Source organism: Columba livia, chromosome 1, assembly GCF_036013475.1.
Source record: "Columba livia isolate bColLiv1 breed racing homer chromosome 1, bColLiv1.pat.W.v2, whole genome shotgun sequence".
Taxonomy (NCBI): Eukaryota; Metazoa; Chordata; class Aves; order Columbiformes; family Columbidae; genus Columba; species Columba livia.
Window position 1 is genome coordinate 175006828 of NC_088602.1, and position 22410 is coordinate 175029237.

General features: G+C 38.6%; 1 protein-coding gene across 8 annotated transcripts in view; it reads left to right on the top strand.

Annotated features, from left to right (window-relative positions):
- GRIP1 (glutamate receptor interacting protein 1) overlaps positions 1-22410 on the top strand; it is a 326528-nt gene that overhangs the window by 76311 nt on the left and 227807 nt on the right. The window lies entirely within an intron of this gene.

Genomic DNA, 22410 nt, shown 5'->3' on the forward strand with positions numbered 1-22410 from the left:
ATGCTGTGTGGGTGCTCTTCAGTACTGAATTAAACTGAAGGAAAACACTTTGTTTAGAGAAGGAGGTAAAGACTGATGAATGCAAGATGAGTTTTTGCCTGTGGTCAGTGGAGGAAGGCAGAGCGGTCTTGGTTCAGAGCAGACAAGGGGAAGCTCAGTGATGGAGCTGTTACCTTTTATAAGTCTACACAGAGGACACTAAATAACTGAAGTCACTCCTGCTAAATAAAGTTATTGTTCGTAAATATCGCCTAAATCTCACAGAATTAAACATTCTATTATTGGGGAAAAAAAAACGATGTGCAGTCTTGATTTCAAATGTTAAAATTAAATTTTTATTGGATATTTTTTCTGATTTTTTTTGTTTATTGGTCAGCTCTGATTTTTCTGTTTTGTACTCTCTCTCTTTCCCCAAAAGATGGGCTTTGTATAAGTATCAGTATCTAAGATAGTGTTCTATAGAGTGCAACAATCTAGTAGTTCGTTTTGAAGTCACTGCTTTGTAGTATTAATATTAACTCTGTATTTATTTTTAAGTCCAGAGTCCAGTTTACTAAAAAATGAGCCTCCAGTGTGTATTTTTAGCTAATACATTCATGGATTCCCCCTAAACAAGATGATGGTTAGAAGCTTTAGCTCTGTAAGAGAAACTGTGATTGGAATTTGTACAGTACTTTTTGCTTTTGGGAGTGAGTCTCCCCAACAGTGACAGAGACAGTAGCTTCTTGATCAAATACACATCTGAAATAGAGATTGCTGATTTTATTTCATGTTTTAAATTTTTTGTCTGCTTCGTATGACTTCTGATAGAGTGAGAAGATGTTTTAATTTACAGCCTGTATTTATTTTGACAATAATTTAGGAAAGCACCTTTTAGTGGCTGTTGGTTTTGTTTTTAGTGTCTGATCTACTGGAGGTGACTCCATCAGCCAATTCATTCAGTGCAAACCAACTCTGAACACTTAACTTAGGACATCATTTTGCATCTGTACATTGTTTTTCTTAAATTATTCCCTGAATCTCTCATAATCAAATCTTTTGTCTTGATAATTGGGGTTGTATGTGGCCTTGCTGGCTGTGGGGTGATTGTAGTAGCCGCAGGCTCTGAAACCTGGACTGTAATTCTGTTTATCAGGTCGTCACATCTTCAGCTATTGCTTCAGACAGACATCTTTGCTATATACAGATTCTTAACCTGAAACTTCTGTCCCAAAATTCAAGATGCTTTTAATATAATCCTTTGCCTGTTCTTAGCCATCAAGAAAGTTGCAAAGAATCCCATTTTTTTTAATCTCTTCTATTTTGGGGGCGTTGTTATATAAGCATCAAGTTCAGGATGGATGTGCCCATGCAATAGAATTACAGTTAACAAGATGAAAAACATCGAATCATGCCTGAAAGCTTGAAATAGTCTGTGCAAAGATGAAAAATAGCAGTATAACTTTCAAACAAATATTTTTTCCTATACTATACCCTCTTTTCGCTGACAAGTTAATTCTTTCTGACAGACTTGGCAAGTGAGCAAGTATCTCCAAGGCAGACACTGAAGCTGCTTCATGAATTCATGATATAGTTTCTCTGATATTGTTGCTCTGCTCAAATGGTATTTGTAGCTTTATTCACACCTTGTTTTAACGTTTTTGTGAGTATCATTTTGTTACCTGGTCCAGACCAAGTCATGGGGTAGTGTTTCTCTTCATTATTGTTGTCACTTTGTCCTTGAAGAAATGCTTGCAGGACTTGGGCTCCCTGACTTTGGGAATACTTAGCCAAGAATCTTACTCCAAAATTCAACCCTCTCACATTGCAATTTGATGATTAAAAAAACAAAAAGCAATACTTTATTTAGAGATGTGTAAAATATTCAGATTTCTAATAGTAAAAATACTGTGTTTCATTCTGTATTTACTTGGTTGATATTTATTTAGACTGTTTTGGCACATGGCTTTGCTCACAGAGTATGGTATTTGACTGAAAGTTTTAAATTGAAAGAGGTCGGGTCCTTCACTGACCTCTGCCTGTGTTCACTTCTACCTTGTGCATCGTACCATTAAAGAGCTCTGGTCTGGGAGCGTGTTCAGCAGCAAAGCTAAAAGCGCAGGAATAATCTGTGCAAGATGCAAGTTCAGAACCTTTTTATCCAGTGCTGGTAGCACAGCATTATGTTTCCCACAGACATCGTCATTGTGGGCATGCTAGTCCCCAGCTTCCCACCACCCCAGTGTCTCCATCCTCACCATCCTCTGAGAAGCCCTGCAGCTGATAAACAGGCACAGTAACAGTGCAGCAGAGAATCATCGCCCTTTTCCTGACATAGCAGGGGACATAAATGTTCTCCTGGGCTGTATTAGACATGAAAAGCAGGACAAAAATGTAAACAGGTAGGAGATGGAGAGAAAGGCTCAGTGATGGAGATTCCACCTTTCAAATTCCTTTTAGGTGTTTGTCACTCAGATCCTTTTCAAAGCCAAATAATTAAAAAACATTCCAAGTACCTGTCTCAGCAGTGCATCCAGTTGGAAAGTTAAGCACGCCTGTATCACTCTGAGATGTGTTCAAAAGCGACATGTGCCTGAAAATTATTGAATAGTCAATCCTGGACTGAGGAAGCTCAGGCGGATTTAGTAACAGCCGCTCTTGTGTTAGGATCCCAGTCCTTCCCTCTGGGCGCTGCCTCCCTCCCATGGTGTAGCTCAGCAGAGGTGCAGCTCTCCTGCCCCCTTGGCTCATGGTGGTCAGCGCTGCTCCTGGTGACGTTCACTCGTGTGAACGCCCTGCCGGTTTTACCACGAGTTGTTCTTCTGGAGCAAGAGCTGGGGAAGAAAACAAAATTAATCTGCTTCAAAGATGACAGTGAAAGCAACTTGAGAGATGTGCACTGGGCAGCCTTTACAGAGGAAGAAACAAGCCTACTCAAGAGGATGTGGAAATGGAGAATTTTGGGTCCTTTTTGCAAAGAGTAGGTTGAATTGCATATGTCAGCTGCAGTGGCAATGGAGAAAAAGAAGAAAAGATTAATTTAATATTGTAGGTTTCCTTCCAAAATAAGTACAGTCTAATGATGAAGAATGTAGTTTCAAGTGGCAGATGGCGACATTAAAGCTACAGCTGTGCCACCGTTTCAGAATTTCTATAAGGCACACAAGAGGAGGAGACGGCTGCCTTATAGCGTGGGTGCTAGACGCTTTGAGGAAGGCTTATTTTTAACTTGTATTTATTCCCTGACATGGTTGACTGCGATGTCCTGGACAGATCTCCCAGCTCAGCAAAGGCAGCAGCACAGAGGTGATGGGACAGGAGCCACCGAGGTGGGGTGGCGAGAGGGAGGGCAGAGCTGGGGCCGCTTGTCCTTGACCTCAGCACTGGCAGAAGCATCTCTGGAGTCAGGGAACCTGGTTTGGCAGGACTCAGGAGCTGCTGTCTTGTGCCGAGGTGAGATGGGATGCTCAGCAGCATCTCCCAGCTCCTGATGGGTTTTTATCAGCATGCTTAACCTTTAACTTGAAAAACGAAAGCACAGCTGCCTGTCACCCTGCTCTGAAAGTTTGCCGGCCTCAGCACTGAAGGAATCAGAAGACTCCGAGCTGGAGATGCAGTTTTCTTGGGCTTAAAACAACCATGATTACTATTTCAGAATCAATGTTCTCTTCTAATGAGTACATTTATTGCAATATCTGGAATATTTACCCAGGAATCAAAGTCTGACTGTGTAAATTTTGCTAGCTCATAAGAAAAATAAGCTTAGTTTGTGCTTCTTGAGTATGATCTACCATGATTCTTCTTGAGAAAAAAATACATGCAAAAATAAAGTTAAGGTAATTCGTAAAGGAGTGGGTTTATCTTTTTATTAAGATATATGTCAATACACAGATGTGTGTGTGTTTAAAATCTGAATATCTGGGTTAGGGAAAAACACGTGTATGGGATATGGCAGAAAGCAGAAATGGGAGGCAGTGGAGAGCTATAGGGAGGCAGCAGCACAACAGAAAGAAAGAGATGCGGGAGCTGGGGTGAGGTGAGCAGGGAGGAGGGGCAGGTGCTGAAGGAGGTGGCTGAGATGCTGTTTGGCTGGAAGAGCTTTCAGCTTCTTTCTTGCATAGAGGCAATGCGAGATGTTCAGCAGCTCTTCTCGGTTCCTGCTGTGTTCCTACTGGCACGTTTAACCTCTCAGTGGGAAAGAAAAGCAGTGGGCTCTATGGTCATTGAAAACAGCATGTGCAACTACAAGAGTAAAACTGATTTTGGAACAGAAGAAAGATTGTTGGAGAATAAGGAAAAGGTAAGGATGTTTGAGGAAGTCTGGAGAATTGAAAAGGAGAAATAAAAAAGGCAAGACCACAGGAGAGGTCATCTGTAGTAAAGCAAAAGACAGATGGGATGAACAGCACCTGGAAGCACAAACAGACCAATTTCATGCATGAAATGTTAAACAAAATTATTGGAATGGAGACTAGAAAGACAACTGGAGACTGACAATTCACGTGATTGTTTCTAAACATTACAAAACCACATCTTTCAACACATACTTACTGTTCATATTCGAGTGTGCTTGTAACTAGTAGGGTTAACTTCTAATGCTTTATTTTTTAGTCTCTTGGCTCTTTTCCTTTTGAACACGCAGAATAGGTGGGCATTTATTTTGATGTTATTCAGAGCCTTTTATTGTTTTCCATGCAAAAGAATTTGATACTTTCTAGGTTGTTTAAAAGATACTGTTGAATGATTTTGAAGTAGCAAGTGTTTGAAGTCATTAGAATAGCATCGCAGACTATAAAAACTGATAGATCAAGATTCTTATGTCTGAGAAATGAGAACAACAATAACCAACCCTCTGATGTGTTTCTTGCCTCTGCAATGCAGAGCTCGCCACAAAGCAGCTCTGTCTGATGACACTTCTGGTTTTACATTTTGAGTATCTCGTAAGTGATCCAGGCAGTTTTTGGGATTTTCTAGGTGTAAGTAATCCACCCAAGTTTTACAGCTGTTAATTTAATCCCACTACTGTTTTCATGCCTCTCCTTGTCTAGTAACAAGTTTATCCCAGACAGGAGAACTCATGAATTAACAAAGATATATAACTAAAGTGTGTTAAATGTGGTGTTCAGAGGCAAAGTGGTATTAGCTTAATCCCGTTCTTAAGTCCGTGAATCAGAATCCTCTCTTGCATGTCTCTTAAATACTGTGTTTTATGAAATCAGGTTACACCATTTTTTCCAGCAGCAATTATTTTGAGTTTCTTGTTTGCTAAATTAATCTAGTCATTGGTATTACCCATTTGCCATATTTGGGAGAGCAAACTGGTTTCATTAGAATGAATAATATTAAAAATGAGGTTTTCTTTTTGTCAGATGCACAATAGTTTATTAATGTATAAAAAAATCTAAAAAAAAAACCCCAACAACCAAACCCAACCACAAACAAACAAAAAACCCACAGAAACACAACAAAAACCCAAAACCAACAACAACAAACCAAACAAAACGCAAACCCACCCAAACAGCATTTATGTAAGAAGTATCATTATTGATAAAGACTGCTGTCTGGTTGCGTGCGTTGTTCTGTCAGTAACTAAATGTCATGTTCAGATAGTGCACAACAATGTTGTGACAATTTCTTCTTTTCACAAGAGATCTATACTACAAAGAAAATCACCTCTGGAACTCTACACTTGCAAATAGTAGGTTCCCCTGTAAATTGAAGCATAAATTCCTTTTCTTGTAGGGAACCATTCATGCCAGAGAGAACCTCTGCCAAAATCTTGGTACTTATCCCAGTTTGTCATGTTGGGAATAATTTCTTTTGTTCTCTGTGAACTTCTGAGGGTTATGTTGTTCTCTTGTGCTGTTAGTTTCAGTTATTTTAACAAGATGCCAGTTCGTTTTGAAGAGTAAAACTTCCAGCAATGATTGCTGAAAAAAGTATAATAAATGTAAAATAATAAAATGCTTTCCCCACCCCCTACTATTTAGGAATGTTAACACTTATTTTTTTTACTTTTTTTTTTTTTTTTTAATTGAGGTAACGAATTCATTGTTTATAGCAATGATGAAATCTTTGACTCAGATGTAGGGAAGCGAGAGGAAAATGACTCATTTTTAGTATATGTAGTTTCATTGAAGGCTTTTGAATTTTTATTCACATTGCACATGCATTTGTTCTTGTTTCCTAGGTAACAACATGTTTTACAAAAGCAAATTTTTAGCATGGTAGAAGTAAGAAAAGTTAATCTCAGATAAGTATGGAACTATCAAAATATTACTAAATCTTAAGCTAGATTGTGTGTTTCAATCAATGGACTTTGCATGTCTTTAGACAAATATATGTATATAGGTTCTGGAGTATATAGGTATGTATATTTGCTTAATTTTAAATTGTAGCGTAATTGTTAATTTCATTTAAATTGTACATACACACTTCTAAGTTTAACGATCGTACCAGTTTCTGCCTCGGTTCTCTGCGGGTGATATGTAAAGATGCATATTTTATAAAGCTGAATCACCAGAAATAATGAGAATTACTGTAAAAAGATACATTTTATATATATATATATATATATACATAGATGTTTATATGCAGGTTGAGATTTCAGGCTTCTCAGAAGATGAGCGTTCTATTGTTTCCTAGATATGTGAAAATAATATTTTTTGCCTGCCTATGAGGTGAACCTTCACAGTTTGGGAACTGTGCTGGAGTATTCAATTTAAATGGAATGGGAATATTGCAAGGCTTTTATAGGTTTAGTTGGGGGAAGGGCAATACTGCCTTTTATGAGAGTTACAAGAAAAAGTCTCAAAATAAAAAAAGACTGCTGGCCAGTATTTCACCTGGGAGTTATGTGTGTGGTTTTTTTTTTTCCTTAGACAAAATATGACAAAATCTATGGACCTTGCAAGAAATATTAATTCTTTTAAGCTGACAAAATCAGTCACATTGAGTAACTGATATTTCTGTGGTCTCTCCTGCCACTAATGGATTAAATGTAAGTGGTTCCAAGCTCTTTCATTAGTATTTTCATGACACATTTGTGAAACAGCTTATTTGTAGTGAGGACAACGCATAACATCAGCACCTTAAAGGAAATCAGTGTTTCTTTTAAGTTTAAAGAAGTGTTTTTATTTTGCCTCTGGACATTCAAAACAATATAGAGATACAAAATAGGATGTGACAGAATTTTCTGACTTCGTAATGTCTTAACTTCTTTTATTAAAAGGTATTAGCTTAAGGTTTAGTTCTCCTCCATGGACGGCATACATTGCCAGTAGCCACTAGACCCTGTGAGATACAGTAAATCGTTTTAGAAATTAGTTTTAGAAAGCTTATAGGTGATCAGCTGAAAGGTTTTTATTCCCTCCTTGAATCTTTTTGGAAGATGCATAGGTAAATTCCCAATGTGATATAACCAATCTCCCTTTGTCTTTTGTGCCTCAAAGGCCTTGGAAGTTAAAAAGGGGTTTCAAAGTTGCTTGAGATGACTGTGGACCGTGTATTCCTCTGTCACTACACACCGTCAGCCCTGTATTCAGTGGAGGTTCCAGCGTTGGCCCTGAGCAAAGTGCCTGTGAGCCTCTCTGGGAAATGCAGAGGGGATGAGGAAGTATTTGAAAATGTTATTTTATATGCTGACCATGGTAGGCTTCTCCACTGTCATTTTTTTCCGCTTGTTCTTCATGCAGTCCGGTATCTAAAATTAATTTTTGAGTTTATCAATATTAAATTTCTAAGCACGCAATATTCTATATTTATTCATGGTTATAACCTGTTAGCTAAAATAAATGAGGTAGTGTTCATGCAAAAAGGAGTAATCATGTGCGTATGTATGTATTTAGTGCTTTTTAGTCTTCAGGGTTGCAGCAAAAAGAAAGCTGGAATGAACCTCTGGAGACTGTACAGTCAGTCTCTTAGCCTGAGGCACTATCTTTGTCATTCCTCCCAGACACTGTATCACAAAGAATTATAGAATATTTTAGGTAGCAAGGAACTTCTGGAGGTCATCTGGTCCAGCCCACTGTTCAAGGCCGGGCCACCTTTAAATTTGAGTCAGGTCGCTCAGGGCCTCTCTTCAGCTGAATTTTGAATAACTCTAAGGATGATAAGTTTCTCTGAGCAACATGCTCCAATGTTTTACCACCCTTATTATGAGTTTCCCCCACCTCCCTCTTCTATCTAATTGGAATAATTAGAGTTTCCCTTTCTGCAACTCATGTGTCCTTGCATGGTGAAGCTCTGAGAAGAGCCTGGCTCTCTCTTCGCCATAATCTTGAAAACAGAACTTAGATTCTCCCTTAATCATTTTTCTAAAGATTAGAAACTAGACAAACTGAAGCCCCTCAGCCTCTCTCCAAACATTGCATGCTCCATCCCTTGATCCTTGTGGTGGCCCTCCACCACACTGGCTTCAATATATTTATCTTATTCTCCACTGGGGAGCTCCAGATGGGATGAAACAAGTGCTGTATTGTGCTGATCGCTTTTTCTGCTGCCTGTGCTTTTACTGGTTCAGCCCAGTATGGAGTTGGTCTTCACTTCTACAAAGGTGCACTGCAGGCTAATGTTCAACATGATGTCCACCAGGACCCCCTGGTCCTTTTCTGAGCTGCTTCCCTTTCCAGCTGGTGCCTGTTGCGTGCGATTTCTCCATCTCAACTGCAGGACTTGGAATTTGCTTTAGTTGAATTACTTGGGGTTTGTGGCAGACCATCCCACACTTCACTGCCCTTATCTGCTGGATATTTTTACATTGTGTTCAACATAAAGCTTCCAGACATCTCTGTAGATAGTGGAAAATAGATTTTCTTTCTTTTTCATGGCCTTTGACATTTCCGTACTGTTTATTCTATTTCCACCTCAGTCTTTTCTGCTTTTTGTTTCCTTTTTCTTTTTTTTTTTTTTTTTTTTTTTCAGATTACATTTCACAGATTTTTAATCCATGCACACATTTTTTTTTTGGAACCATAACATCTTAACTGTGGACAGAAGCATCCAGTTAAGACCTTGCCACTGTAGAGGAGAGCAGAGAAACAACTTTTTTGTGTGATAAATATCTTCCTTCTGTATAAAGATCTTCTTTTCCATCCCTGTCTGTACCTTCTTGCAGTTAGCAATAGGACAAGGGGGCATGGGCTTAAACTCTACCAGGGGAAATTTAGGCTGGATATTAGAAAGAAATTCTTTACAGAGAGAGTGGTCAGGCATTGGAATGGCCTGCCCAGGGAGGTAGTGGACTCGCCGTCCCTAGAGGTTTTTAAACTGAGATTGGACATGGCACTTAGTGCCATGATCTAGTAAACGGACTAGAGTTGGACCAAGGGTTGGACTCGATGATCTCTGAGGTCTTTTCCAACCCAGTCGATTCTGTGATTCTGTGATTCTTTTTTTAAAGACTGAAGTTGACTTTTTCTAGTTGTCTCATATCTCCATGAGTTCTCAAAGGTGACTGCTAATAGCTTTGAGACTTTTGAATTACCACAAGCCAAGCCATAGCTTCTGTAGTTGCAATGCTGAGGAAAATCAACCTCACGCAAGTGCAAGTGTAGTGGAAGCAGTTACTGAGATTTTGTCCAGGACATCGGCAGTGGTCACTGGTCTTACATGAAGCTACCATGGACTCTTTTAACGACCACAAATGACTGGTCCTTAGTTTTAGGTCCAGTTTTTAACTGATGGAAGAGTCTGAGTCATATTAACCATAATTGTGACTAGGCAAAATAAATTACTTCTGCTTGTGGTTAATGAATGTTGATGTGTCCGTTAAAAATAAATACACATAAGTTTGGAAGAAGGCCTGCATGTGGCTTGAATATTGAATTTTTTCACTTGCAGACAAGCCATTAACATAATTTAAACATTGCTCTGCATAAATTTTTAAGCAAATGTACAGAGGCATTAGCATAAACCCATTTCTAGAGAGCCCCCTGCAACTCTGTACTACCAATTTAATATTGTTTCAAATAATGTGACTTCATCTGCTGGAACATTCACTACATACTAACTTGCTGAGAGTGTTAAAAAAAAAAAAACAAAAACAAAAACCCACCACCACCTTTAAAACGTTTTCCCTTGATGAATTTGGCAGTCCATGTTAACTCTTGATGTTGGTGATGCTGTAATATTTGGCTCTTTGAGCTCAGACTCTCCATCTAGGGGCAAAAGAGGGTGAATGAGTATGAAGCGGAAAGAATTTGTCAGGATGAGGCAGTGGTTAAGCCATATACACCATTTCATATTTTCAAGGTGCTGCTATACTTGTTGCGACCCTATGAATCACTGCAAAGCTTCGCTCAATGTCAGTGGCACTCTACCCAGTGTGAAAACCATAGTTCAGCTCTAACATCTCAGTCCTGAGCTCATTTCTCACAGAAATATGGAATGTCTTTTCACCTTGTATTAATATGTTGTGAATGGGTATGTATTTTTGTTTTCTTTTGGGTTTTTTTTTTTTTTACCCTCTGTTTAGAAATTTGGATTATGTGGGAAGGTAACCCGCTCCATAGGTTTGCTTCCCATTGCTCAAAGGCTGTAGGACTCTGAACTCCAAATAGTTACTTGATGAACTGCACAGTATTGCCAGTGTAGGACTTCAGAATATTGTAGAAGGGGGAAAAATGGGAGAGGGTAAGTGCAAAGAGTTAGTAAGGGAGGATCTGGCTTTATTTGGATTTCGGTTGTGGACTTGAAGAATGTCTTTAGATTATCTAGTTTTCAAGATTTTCTCCTAAATTTTATATGCCTTGAACTTGAAATTCTCATTTACTTCTCGTTTACTTTAGTCCAGGATGTGGTGTTAAAGCAGCTTATCAAATATTAGTAGGCACACAATGCCTTCAACAAGGTAGCTGTTGGCAAAATTTAGCCAAGTTAATATTCAGTGTCATGTTTTCCCTTTCACCTCTTGGACGTGGCATCAGAAGGGATTCTGGGAAAACTGGCTCCATCGATAGACAGGAGACATTAAATCAAATTTAAATCCTCATTTAATAAAATTAATTGCAACTCATAATTTTTTATCTTTCCCTCAAGAGGTTATTAAATATACTACGTAAAATAAAAGACAGATCTGCTCATAAATCACTAATGCATGAATTAGTATAGGATTTGATTTTAGCTCAACTATCATACATGCTATTAAGGAGTATAGACTCGGCTTCCCAAACCAGACGATCAGTCTTTTTTCTAAAATTGGTGACAGAAATTCTTCCATTCTTATGTTCTTGTTAAAAAAAATGGCACCATGACAGTCATCAGTTCTGTAATGCAGATACACTGTATTAAAGAGATGGTCACTTTTGAAAGGCCAGATCTGCAAGTGATTTTTCTCCCCCAGCTCTTTCAGGATTTATTTTTGCCATTGCCTGCCAAGTCTTGGCTTATGAACTCTGGGCTCATGTGTAACTGTTGATGTCATCAAGAACATAAGAAGCAAAATAAAGGGTCTTCCCTCTCCCCCCTTGCATACATGCCATTTCCTTTAGGTTGTTGTAAAGGAACCTCTAAAGCTTGAATGCAGAATCTGACAAAAAACTCATTGAAAGTGGATGAAAGTTTTTTTCCACTGACTTCAGTAGATGATAGTGTTCCAAGAACTGATTTTTATAGGTAAGAGTAACCAAAAGAAAAAATGTGAACATATTGACCAAGAAAGCATCTGGTCCAAATATTGTGCATTTTATGTCTCAAACGAAACTACGGACGACTTAGATGGAAGCCATGACTGTGGGAATAAAAGGCAGTATGAGTCAATGTGGTGGGCAGCAATCCTACTCCATTCCAATGAGCTTTTCTACTTGGGAACAGGGGCAGGAGGAGAACAAAGTGTGAGAGAGACTGTTCCCAGACATGGACGGGATGGCGCTTAGTTTTATTGTCTGAAGATTCTGATTTCAGAATAGCTACATGCCATATGGGGAATCAGTTACTGGGATACAGGTTGGTGGGGTGGAGATGACGGGTCTTTTAGAAGGGGATAATTTGGAACAAAAAAGAACACTATTAGAAGCAACCAAGCAGTACTTCAAATTAACTTCTGTATGCTTTTTGATTTCTTTTTTTCTTGGAAGATGCAAAATGCTTAGTTTTCAACTTGCTTGTTTGTTTACAGTGGTTTACAACTCATTAAGAGATCCCAAGCCCTTTTCAGAGTTTTGCAATTCTTATTTGATTCATCTTCTTTTTTGCAATTAGACTGAAATTAATTTTTGTTATTTGAAAAAAAAAAAAAGACTTAATGTATTCACTGAGGTTTGAAGTGATAATGAGTTATGATGTCTTGTAATTGAATAGTGTTTTTTAGCTAACTAAGTCATTAAAAATGTAGCAGTTATATATATTTGGTTATTTGTTTTGTGTGGTGACTCTGGTGTAGTACATCAAATACAGTAGGCGTATCGGAAAATAATAGCTATTCCTTGAGTAAACAGCCTTGGAATTTTTCCTTTAATTTTCCCTTTAAAATACAGATCAGTGTAGACTCAGGTTATGTTAAAAAGACTGATGAACACAATTTTACATCTGCACACTAACAGTTCGTCATCTGTTCACACAAGGCTGTATATTTCCACTGACTTCATAAAAAGAAAACTTACAGTAGCTTTGTCAATGTATTAGAATCTCCACAAAAACAGTGTATGGGTTTACATTTTATGTTTTGGCACTAAAAGTAATTCTGGGAGTACTAAAGAATGTTATCTTTATCTTTTATATTATCTCATCATTTTTAATTTAAAAAATCAGTTTTTCAAGAAAGTTCAGACACATAGTTCATTAACGCACTTTTAGTGACTCTTACTGATGATGCAGTTTGTAAAGTTATTGTAAAGTGGTATTAGAGTAAATGTGACCTAACTGTGCAGTTCTGCAAAATCTGTAACAAAGTGACTAGGAAATTAAGCAACTTCATCCATCTGTGAAATATTTCAAGGTCAAACCTTTATTGGCTACAAGATTTCTAACTAAAAAGACAGAGGATGACAGTACGTACAGTTTGGTAATATTTGCTTACTGAGCGTGAAATGAAATTTAACAGTGCGGCATGTCTGCATTTGTAAATTTATTGTGGTTGTTTAGACTTCTTGGAAAATGAAATGTCAAACTATCACCCTCAGCTTCCAGAATGTGATCTTTAGGTCCAATGAAAAAGTTCACTTTTTTTTTTTTCTTCTTTAAACCCGTGTGAGATTGTTTGCATTTCGCTTACGTTTTTATTGAGTAGAGCAAAAGTTGTGGCACAACTATGTCTGAAGTTGGGAAGTGGCAATACCAGTGCAGCTGTGAGCTTCTGATGCGGCACCTGTCCTAGCGCTCACAGCTGCTGGGCAGCGTGGTCAGCTCAGTGGGATCATGTGTGAAGTTTTGCTGATGGAGATCCTATATTATATAAGTACAAAAAGGCTGTGATCTCCACCTGAGTAGGTAGTGCATGGAATAATCCACAGGCAAGCCAGTTCCAAGAGTAGAGGGTAAGACGGTGTCCTGGTTTTGTTAAAAAACAAGTTTCTCTTTTAGTGATTTTGCCTGTCAGCTAAAGCCTTCATATTAGCTGCGTTTTCCTGGAGAACCAGATACATGCAAAGTTACTGATAAGCATGGATGGACATCTCATGAGAGGCACAACGAGAAACAGGTGACCAAGAAACTGACCAACTGTGTATAACATTCCATTCACGTGAATACTTCATATAAAAATGGGAGATCACGAGGATCTTGTCCCTTTTTCGCCCTTCTTCTTCTTTTTCCCTTCTGCTTATGGCCGACATTAGGAGAGGATCTTGCTAGTCGTCCCTGCAAACTGAGGCCTAGTGAGAGACTGAATCCAGCTCCGGTTGGCTGCAGAGTCCAATCCAGGACTTTGGTTGCCGGCTCTGCAGTTGCTGAGACTTTCAAGATTGGTTTTGTATATTTTGTATTATTTTCTCTATTCTCTATAGAGTTGCTTTAGCACTTCTGAGCAAAATTTTAATGGTTGAGTAATAAAAACACCAGTATCTAACAAGTCAACTTGTAAAATATAAATCCAGTCTGAATTTTCATCGTTTAGAATGAATGTTGTCTATAGTTATATACTGACCATCTAAAACAGTGAAATTTCTTCTCAGCTGGAATATATGCAATAAGTTACAAAACTCTTTTGGATTGTATAGTTAGTTCTGTCAGTTTTATTCACTGACTGATAATAATTTATCCAGTCTCATGTAAAATTTCCTTAATTTTTTTCCTTTAGCCTTTATTTAGTGTTGGCAAAAACTGCAGTCTTTGAGTCTCTTGGTCTCTTGAATCTTGAGGTGATTAATTATGAGCTCGGTCACTTCATGCACACATTAGGAAATACAGAATTTACTCTTTGAGGGGTGTATTCATCTTCTGCACCTTTCATAATTTAACCAACAGGAATGCTATGTGTTTCTTGATATGCACATTTTTTACTCAGGTGTCCAAATACATCATAGGGAGCAAAAACTCCAATAGCTGCAGTAGCAGATTCCTGGAACACAACCTGTAGGCCAAGAAAGAAACAACGCCTGAAGATACAACTCTGGTTGAAGATAACAGAGAAGAGAGAGTGAGGATGAAAATGTGTGTTAAAAGGTGTGTTGAATGGATGTGTTAGGAGTGAGTTCCTGAGAACACCTGGACAAACATTTGTATTTACCAATGACAAAGAGGGCCACAAGACAGGAAAGAAGTAAATCCTGAAGTACAAAGCATCATCACAGGGGAGTTTGAAAATTTAGGCTATTTTGTCTGTGCTAAGTGCTACAGAATATAAGTTCCAAATAATATTCTGTTCAGGAAACTTCAATAATCCTATCTCTTCTGAAATATAGGCGGAAGTCAACGATCTCATAGTCTTACAAACAAAAATAGAAGTATTGGTTCTACCCTGTATCACTACCTTGTGAAATGTGCAACAGTGAACAAAGCATCACTTTATATTTACTCCCACAATTGTATATGGCAAAGCTGTTATTGTAAGAGTGAATTTCCAGCAGAAAATGGCAAAACTTGTGGCAGAAGTGGATGAGTTTCACAAGCCGCAGATGTAATGCATTTTTATCCCTGTGGTTTGCCTCTTAACGTTCAAACCCAGGAACACCAATCTCATGGAGGAGAACAGAGCAAACAATTTTGAAGTCTCTATATTTGCTTAATCTATATTTTCATTGTTAACTGTTTAGCAGCAGCATGAAGCAGATTTTTTTCTTTTTTTCCTGGATGGAAGAAGGTGGACTTGCACTAGGAAACAAGTTACATTCTGAACTGCAGAACTTGCTCCATGCCCTTGGGATGGGGACAGAAGAAAAGTCAAACCTCATCCATAAAGGGGTGTCAGCAGCTTTCATTTCCCAAACTGCTGTTTGGCATGAGGGAGATGAAATACCACACTAATGTTCAATGGGCCTTGCTATTGTACCGAGGGCTTGTGGATGGAGACTGTGACCCTTCAGTTCTATGGACATGTAATACTCGGGCCTCATTAACAGGAGGTTAGACGTGAGGTTGTCCTTTTGCCTTTCAAATCTATGTTGCTTTTACGTGGTATGCTTTGTATCTTCTGATTGTGTAAGGACAACGGAAATTACTTAAAACTCAGGATTTAAAAAGAAGAAGGGACCAACTAGATGTGGAAGGTATTTAGAGAGAAGGAGAAGGGTTAATCCATCTGAACAACTGGATTCTTCATTGCCATCATGCTGGCCTGTGCCTCTAGGGCAGGGGACTCCAGATGGATGGTTTAATTTGCATATATATTTACATAGTCTTTAATCATAAATTCACATAATCACCATGGAGAATTTGTCTGTAGTTGTCTTTTCTTGACTATTGAGCAGAATTTTATCCTTGTCAGAGCTCACCTGCAATGAAATCTTTCTATTTACCGCCGTATCTTGACCCTGATAAAACATACGAGGCTCAGGATACAAATCACTTTCTGGCTGCCTGTGTTTCTTCCCAGAGGGACTTTTTCATTGCTCCAGTTTCCTAGTTGCAGTCTTCTCTGTCCCATTTCTTTCCTGTTGCACATCCTTTATTATTTCTAACCACTCCTTCAATTTACTAAACAAATTACAAAAGTTTCTTTTTGCAATAATTCTTTGATCAGAGAAATGCATAGTACATGACTGGTGGATGTTTTCAGTAATGAAACAGAACAAGGTTTTCACTGCTCCCAGATGACTACTTCTATGAAGTATTAGTAAGAGAAGAGGTAGAGCACCCATGATGGTGCTGCTGGGGAGTACAGACATACCTCTGCACCAAAGAGTTTGTAATTCTGAATCTTTCATATGATATCTCTACAGAGAATTGATATTAGACAGAAAATGGGCAGAGAGGAGGACTTAAACGCAATGGCATGTGGAGGTTGCATCCTTTGTGTTTTAAGATTAGACCTCTCTACACCCATGGAACCAGAGTGGGATAATCTATGGGAATACCTGTGTGTGCCTGTACTTAGAGCTCATGGCTCAATGAGGCCATGGCCACAGGTGATGGGGAACTCTCAGCAAGTAGGGCAGGATGAATCTGTGGGAAGATGAGCAGGAGGTTCTTCCACAACCATTTTGCTAATCTCATGACGTAAAAGAAACTAAATCCATTTAATGTCACATAATAAAACGTCACTTGCATGAACTTTTACATGGAGAGATGATCAGTGACAGTTTCTCCCATAGCCTACCATAAATCTCACACAGTGCTTTCAGGTCTTCCACTCTCAATTAACTGTGAAATCACACCTACCTCAACTTTGTTTGATGGCACCCTATACCTCATGTAGCCTATGATATGCAGCCTAAGAAAATATTTTGATGCTTTTGTGTAAGAAGTTAATTTAATGTATTTGCTAGGTATTTTTGTTCTGTTGAGCTGTAATTTAATTAATTATTAATCTTTCTTTCCAGTGCTCTGCGTGCATTTTAATTATGGTTAGAATTGAAATGTGCATTTTTTGAAGACTCAAAAATTAGGGAAATATGTTTTTCACTCAGTGAGGAGTAAAAACCATATCCATATTCCAAATGACTTCTCCATATGTATTTCATAGTTGATTTGAGTTATACTTTCTGCATAAAACAGACACAGTATGCAAAATCTTGGTAGCGTTCCCTCTAGCAATTTGCTACGTTTCTTTAGAAAGATGAAAACACCTTTAATTCAACCCTCTCAAAGAATTATGTTCTAGTTTTAGTATTTTAAAAATACCAGTCTATTGCTTCAGCCCTTGAGGGGTTTAAAATATGGTTAGAGTAGTACTCTGGTTAGCTTTTCTTGTAGAATGATTATTGGTGTCAAAAAACATTAAGCAAACTCAAACTTTTTTTGTACGTATTTTACCTAAGCTGTATTTCCTTGGTGGTGGTCAAGTTAACATTTGTTTCTGCATATTTTTGTATTCTAATTAGTCACTTACTTAAAACCAAATAGGCTAGAAAGACAAGAAGAAAAATAGTATGTATGCAAACTGTTTCAGCTGAATTGAAGGGAGAAGAGGAAAAAAAAAGCTTCTTTTCCCTGAAGCATACATTCTGCATGAAATTCAACTTGACAAGTGACCCTTTCAAAACAGGGCTACAAAGATTTCTGAGCATTCTCTATATACAAGAGGCAGCGCTCTTGTATTAAACCCACAAGCAGCCCTCCAGTTCTCTCTAAATGAATGTAGCCTCTTCCTCTATCCTTGTGTTCTGCTTTATCCTCATTCGTTGCATTGGCGTTCACAGTTTTATGTGCGTGCTTATATGAGAGAACATACTGCAAAAAGCAAAATGATTGGGAATATTAATACAAAATTATATATATATATATCTGATAAAATACAATAAGTCCTTCAAGTATTTGCTGTCAGTTGCAAGACTGTCTTCAAAATGCCTATGTTCATTTGCAAAAAAAAAGCCAGTTAGTTTACAACTAGGTGACAGAAAAGCCGAACTCCAGCTCTTAAGTCTTGCATTCTTTAATTCAGGAGCAGGAGGAAACAATGGTCTATGATTGTATGTGAGCAAAGATTAACAAGAATATTTGGGTGACTTGTGAAACTGAGTGTAATGCATTAAAGTCAGAGCAAACTGATAATTTAACAATATATAAAAAGTATCAGGTCTTAAAAAGAACAATAGTGGATACGCAGTATCTTGTCACCATCCAGTTCTTATGCAGCAATATTCCAGAGAGAGTGCACTGATTATTCTACTTATTTTTTTCTTATTGCCAAATGGGAGGGATGTGCAGTGTAATATTTATTATGTCCCATGGTTTCGATGGTGTCTGCAGGAGTCTTTAAGAGCACAGGGCTTGTGTTCAGAAGCGTGTTTCAGAGGGGTTTTAGCTGGGAATGTGGTACCTCCTGGCGGTGATGGGCTCCTAGTTTCTCCTCACACAGTATTGACTTCGTACACGGCACTGCTTCTGCATATATGGACCGTGTGTTCTTGCAGTGCTTAGCGGTTTGCAGGTTACAGGCACTGGATAATTTTTAAATAGATAAGCTCACATTTTACACCAAGATTTTTAGGGCAAATTTTGAGTGGAAAACTGCAGCCTTAACATGAGCAACTGTGGCATGTATACAAACATCTGCTCCTGGAAAACTAGGAGGTCAGGCAAGATGTTACGGTAACATGAGTAACGGGAATAATTCCTTCATGTGTTACTGCTGGCTTCCAGAAATGACGACAGCAGTTTATCAAATACATCTCCCCTCAGTGAAAGACAGACAGAGAAAACATAGTCTGCTCTTTCCTTTCAAGGTGTGAGGTATCTTTATGGTTATAGGGTCTTGAGGGAGGCAGGGAAAGAACTATTGTCTGCATTCACCCAACTTCCAAGAGTATAAAAACTCATCTGAGTTTTTGTATTGTGCCTTTAGAATTGTGTGTGGGTTTTTTCCCAAGAGAGTAACCTGAAGCAGGTAGGTCTCTGTGGCTGCTCTTGTGCACTCTCCTGCAAGGTGTTCTTGGCCCAGCAGAAGGCTTTTATGGGCTGCCCAGAGATGCAGAGAGAGACACAGGAGGCTTTTTGCATCTAAAATGTTTTTATTTTAAACACTGAACCATGTTGATGAACAGGGTGCAAAATACCTGGTTAGAACTGTTAATATTTGGGGCCTGTTCCTTTCTGTATTTATGGTACAAAACGTTATAGAGGTTTGCTGCATGCACAGGCTCTGGTTTCAAAGCATCATGTTTGCAAGCCCACTCAATTGGAAATCCTTGTTAAATATTTACTACCTTAGCGACTTATCCTTGGATACCAAAATGTTTTTCCTGCTGCTTTCCCCAAATACTGGAAAAAGTGCTGTAGAAAATAGATGTGTCCCCTGTGAAAGTTTACCTAGATAACTGCAGAGCTAATTTTGTGCAAGTAGAATGTTAAATACAGATATTTTTCCTGATGAGAGACCTAATCTTTGTTATGGATACAAAGGCAAGTTAAAGCTGAAATGCTGATATCTGTCTTCTCGATAATTATCCATGGCTGCAAAAGCATTTATGCTTCAGCTTTAACTGTTTGAAAAGGACAGTGTCTTAACGGTGTATTTGTTTTATTACCACCATGAAGTCTTTTGCAAAAAGTCACTGACCTGACACAGATCCAGTTTGATGGAGCTTCTTCTCAACTTAAACAAATTAGTTATCAGAACAGAAAATGTAAATATTATCTAATTGGTGTAACTCGGCAAAATTTTTGTTATGCAAATCGTGCTGGAGACTGTGTGACAATCCTTGCTTCTTCTAAGGAAGCCACCTTGGAGGTAGCACTAGAGCACTTGTTTTGATTGGAGTAGCCTTATTCAGGGAGAAAGGATGAGCCAAAGAGCTTGAGACATACTTATATTATGACTTCAGTTGTGGTGTTATAACACCAGAAAATTGATTCTTCGAATTCTAGTTCAGAGAGAGCTTCAGAATATCAACTGACACCTAATTTTATGCCCTCTGGGCATAATTATCCTATTCTCTTTGTCATTAAGGGATGAAACTCACAGTCATCCTTGATGTTTTGCATTTTAAAAATTTGAAAGCCAATGTTTGTTTGTTTCTCCGCTCCTCCCATAAAATCAATATGCCTTCCTGGAACGGTGGTATGTATCTATTATGTTTCTGCTTTTTTAATTCCTTTTCAAGCAGAAGGTTGCAAGAGCTGTGTTCATTTCCATGAAGGAATGAGTTGTTCACTGCAAAAAGCTGCAGAGGGGTGAATCCTGAGGAAGGAGGAAAGCAGTAGTGAGCTTTTGGATTGTTTTTGTTTTCTTTTGTTTTGTTTTTTTAACTACAGTATGCTGTGTTTGTGAAACTGAATTCTCTGCTTATACCTTTGAAAGTAGGACTATGATAAAATATTTACAGGTATGGCATGAGGAGTAGCTAATGAATGTCTCTGGCGTTCTCAGGAAAGCAGTAGAGATAGCATGTAATGCATATGAAACCTAAGTTTTGTTCAGAAGTCTTTGCTCTGACTGGTATTAATACGTAACAACATTGCCCTCAGTTAAGGTATTTCCTTCATTTTAAATTGCCCCAATACCTAAGTATTTTAGGGAGGGCAAGATCCTATCAAAAGCTCAACATATTGTTGCTTTAAAAAAAAATTATTAAAAAATGCTGAAATTGTTTGTCTCTGCTGTTTACATTAATGCAAAAGGAAACAGGTGTATAATTTCCATGCTGGCAAGATTGTCAGCTTGTGTGTTAGAAACTGTGGACAGCACCTGCTTCTGCATCTTTTGCACCTTCGGTGTGGGAGACAGAGCCTGTCTTTGTAGACAGTAGTAGTTGGTGGGATACAATGAAGAGCAGCAGAACCTGAACCCCCTGTGCTTATCTGACTGCTCGTGCCCTCTCCCCCCAACCTCTGCTTACTTTACATACAGGATGGGTGAGAGGCAATACCTTGAGCACTGATCAATAGTAGCATTTAGTGCAATTTTTTTCTGCTTTACTACATTAGCTGTATATGTATGTGATACGTTGGGGCAATGCACTTCATGAGCGTGAGGAAGAGAAGGGAAGGTCCATTGCGCAAGGTGATGACGTGCTTTCCAAAGCTTATAATGCACGCAATTTTAGATCCGTTGTCCCTAGAAAATGGTGAGGCAGTCGGTGTGCTACATCTGGTGCTTAATGTGCTAGGTGAGATCACCTGGTTACTCCCTTATCTGCTGCTTTGTTGTGTTGGTCTTGTTATGGAAAGGAGCGAGGTGTCCCTGGGCTGTGCTGAGGACCATGGAAGACGCTTCTCCAGCTGCAGCGGGGCTGGAGAAGGGCGATTGTACTTGATGAAAGCCAAATGTCTGCTCGATTTCAATTTTTCAGCTCTCATTTAGATGGCAGTTTAAAAGTGAGAAAGTCGTAACTTCTCACTGTTTAAAAAGTTCACTTTTGAACTGAACTTTATAATTTAACTTCAGGGAATGGTGATGGCTGAAAGACTTCAGTCTTCAAGATGAATGTTTCTGACACCTGCAGACAACTTTTTTCACTACTTTGGGGAGAGTGCTCTACAGGAGCAATTATAACATCAAACCAACATTTTCCTCTCTGAAAAGAGAGGATGCTGCCTCTGCTGTGGGCTAAGTCTTTGTCTGGTTTTCATGTTTCATGATACTAATGTAATGTTTTTGCTGCTTGGTGGCAGAGCGCAGAAAAGACACGTGAATTGAAACCTTCAGAACATAGAGTGATCCGTTCTTAAAGATCCATGTAAAAAGTTTTATTGGCTTTTTAATTTTTGGTAATATGCTTGTAATATTCCCCTAAGGTCTTTACCCTTTGAAAGTTGAAAGCTGTGTGATAAAAAGAGACTCGTAATAAAACCCAACCTCCTTATAGAAGTTCCACTAAAAATATTTCTGGTAGTGCCCTCGGGGTGTTCATCAGCTAGTAACAGTGGCTGCATTTTCACAGTGGAAAAGCAAGGGCTGGTAAGGTCAAGGAGGATGAGTCTGTATTCCTGTGAGGAGCTTGGTAGGTGCCTCCAGGGTTTTTTAAGCTTTTATGGATAAAATGGGTGTAGTTTTGTGACAATGTTGTTTTAAAATACCTGGGAAGCTGGAACTAGCCTAGAAGAGTTCCAGTGCCTGCTTTCAGCATGTGTATCTTTTAAGACCCTCAGATCTAGCTGACCTCTACTAGCAACTTTTACATGTTTCAAAACCAGAAAATCCCAGCTCAATTCTGTCAATCTCTGCATACTTCTGTTGATAAAATGATGAATTGGACTCCTGGCTTTTTTTTTTTTTTTTACTTCTTTGATGCTTTTAAGAAAGACTGCCCTGGTTTGCTCTTTGCAAAATGACTCACCAAAGCGACTACATCACCAGAAACTAATCCCACCTCTGCCTGCTCCTCATTTTCCAGATGATGATCCTGTAAAATCTGCTTTACAGGAAGAGCCTCTGACTTCCTTGTACTCATAGGTGCA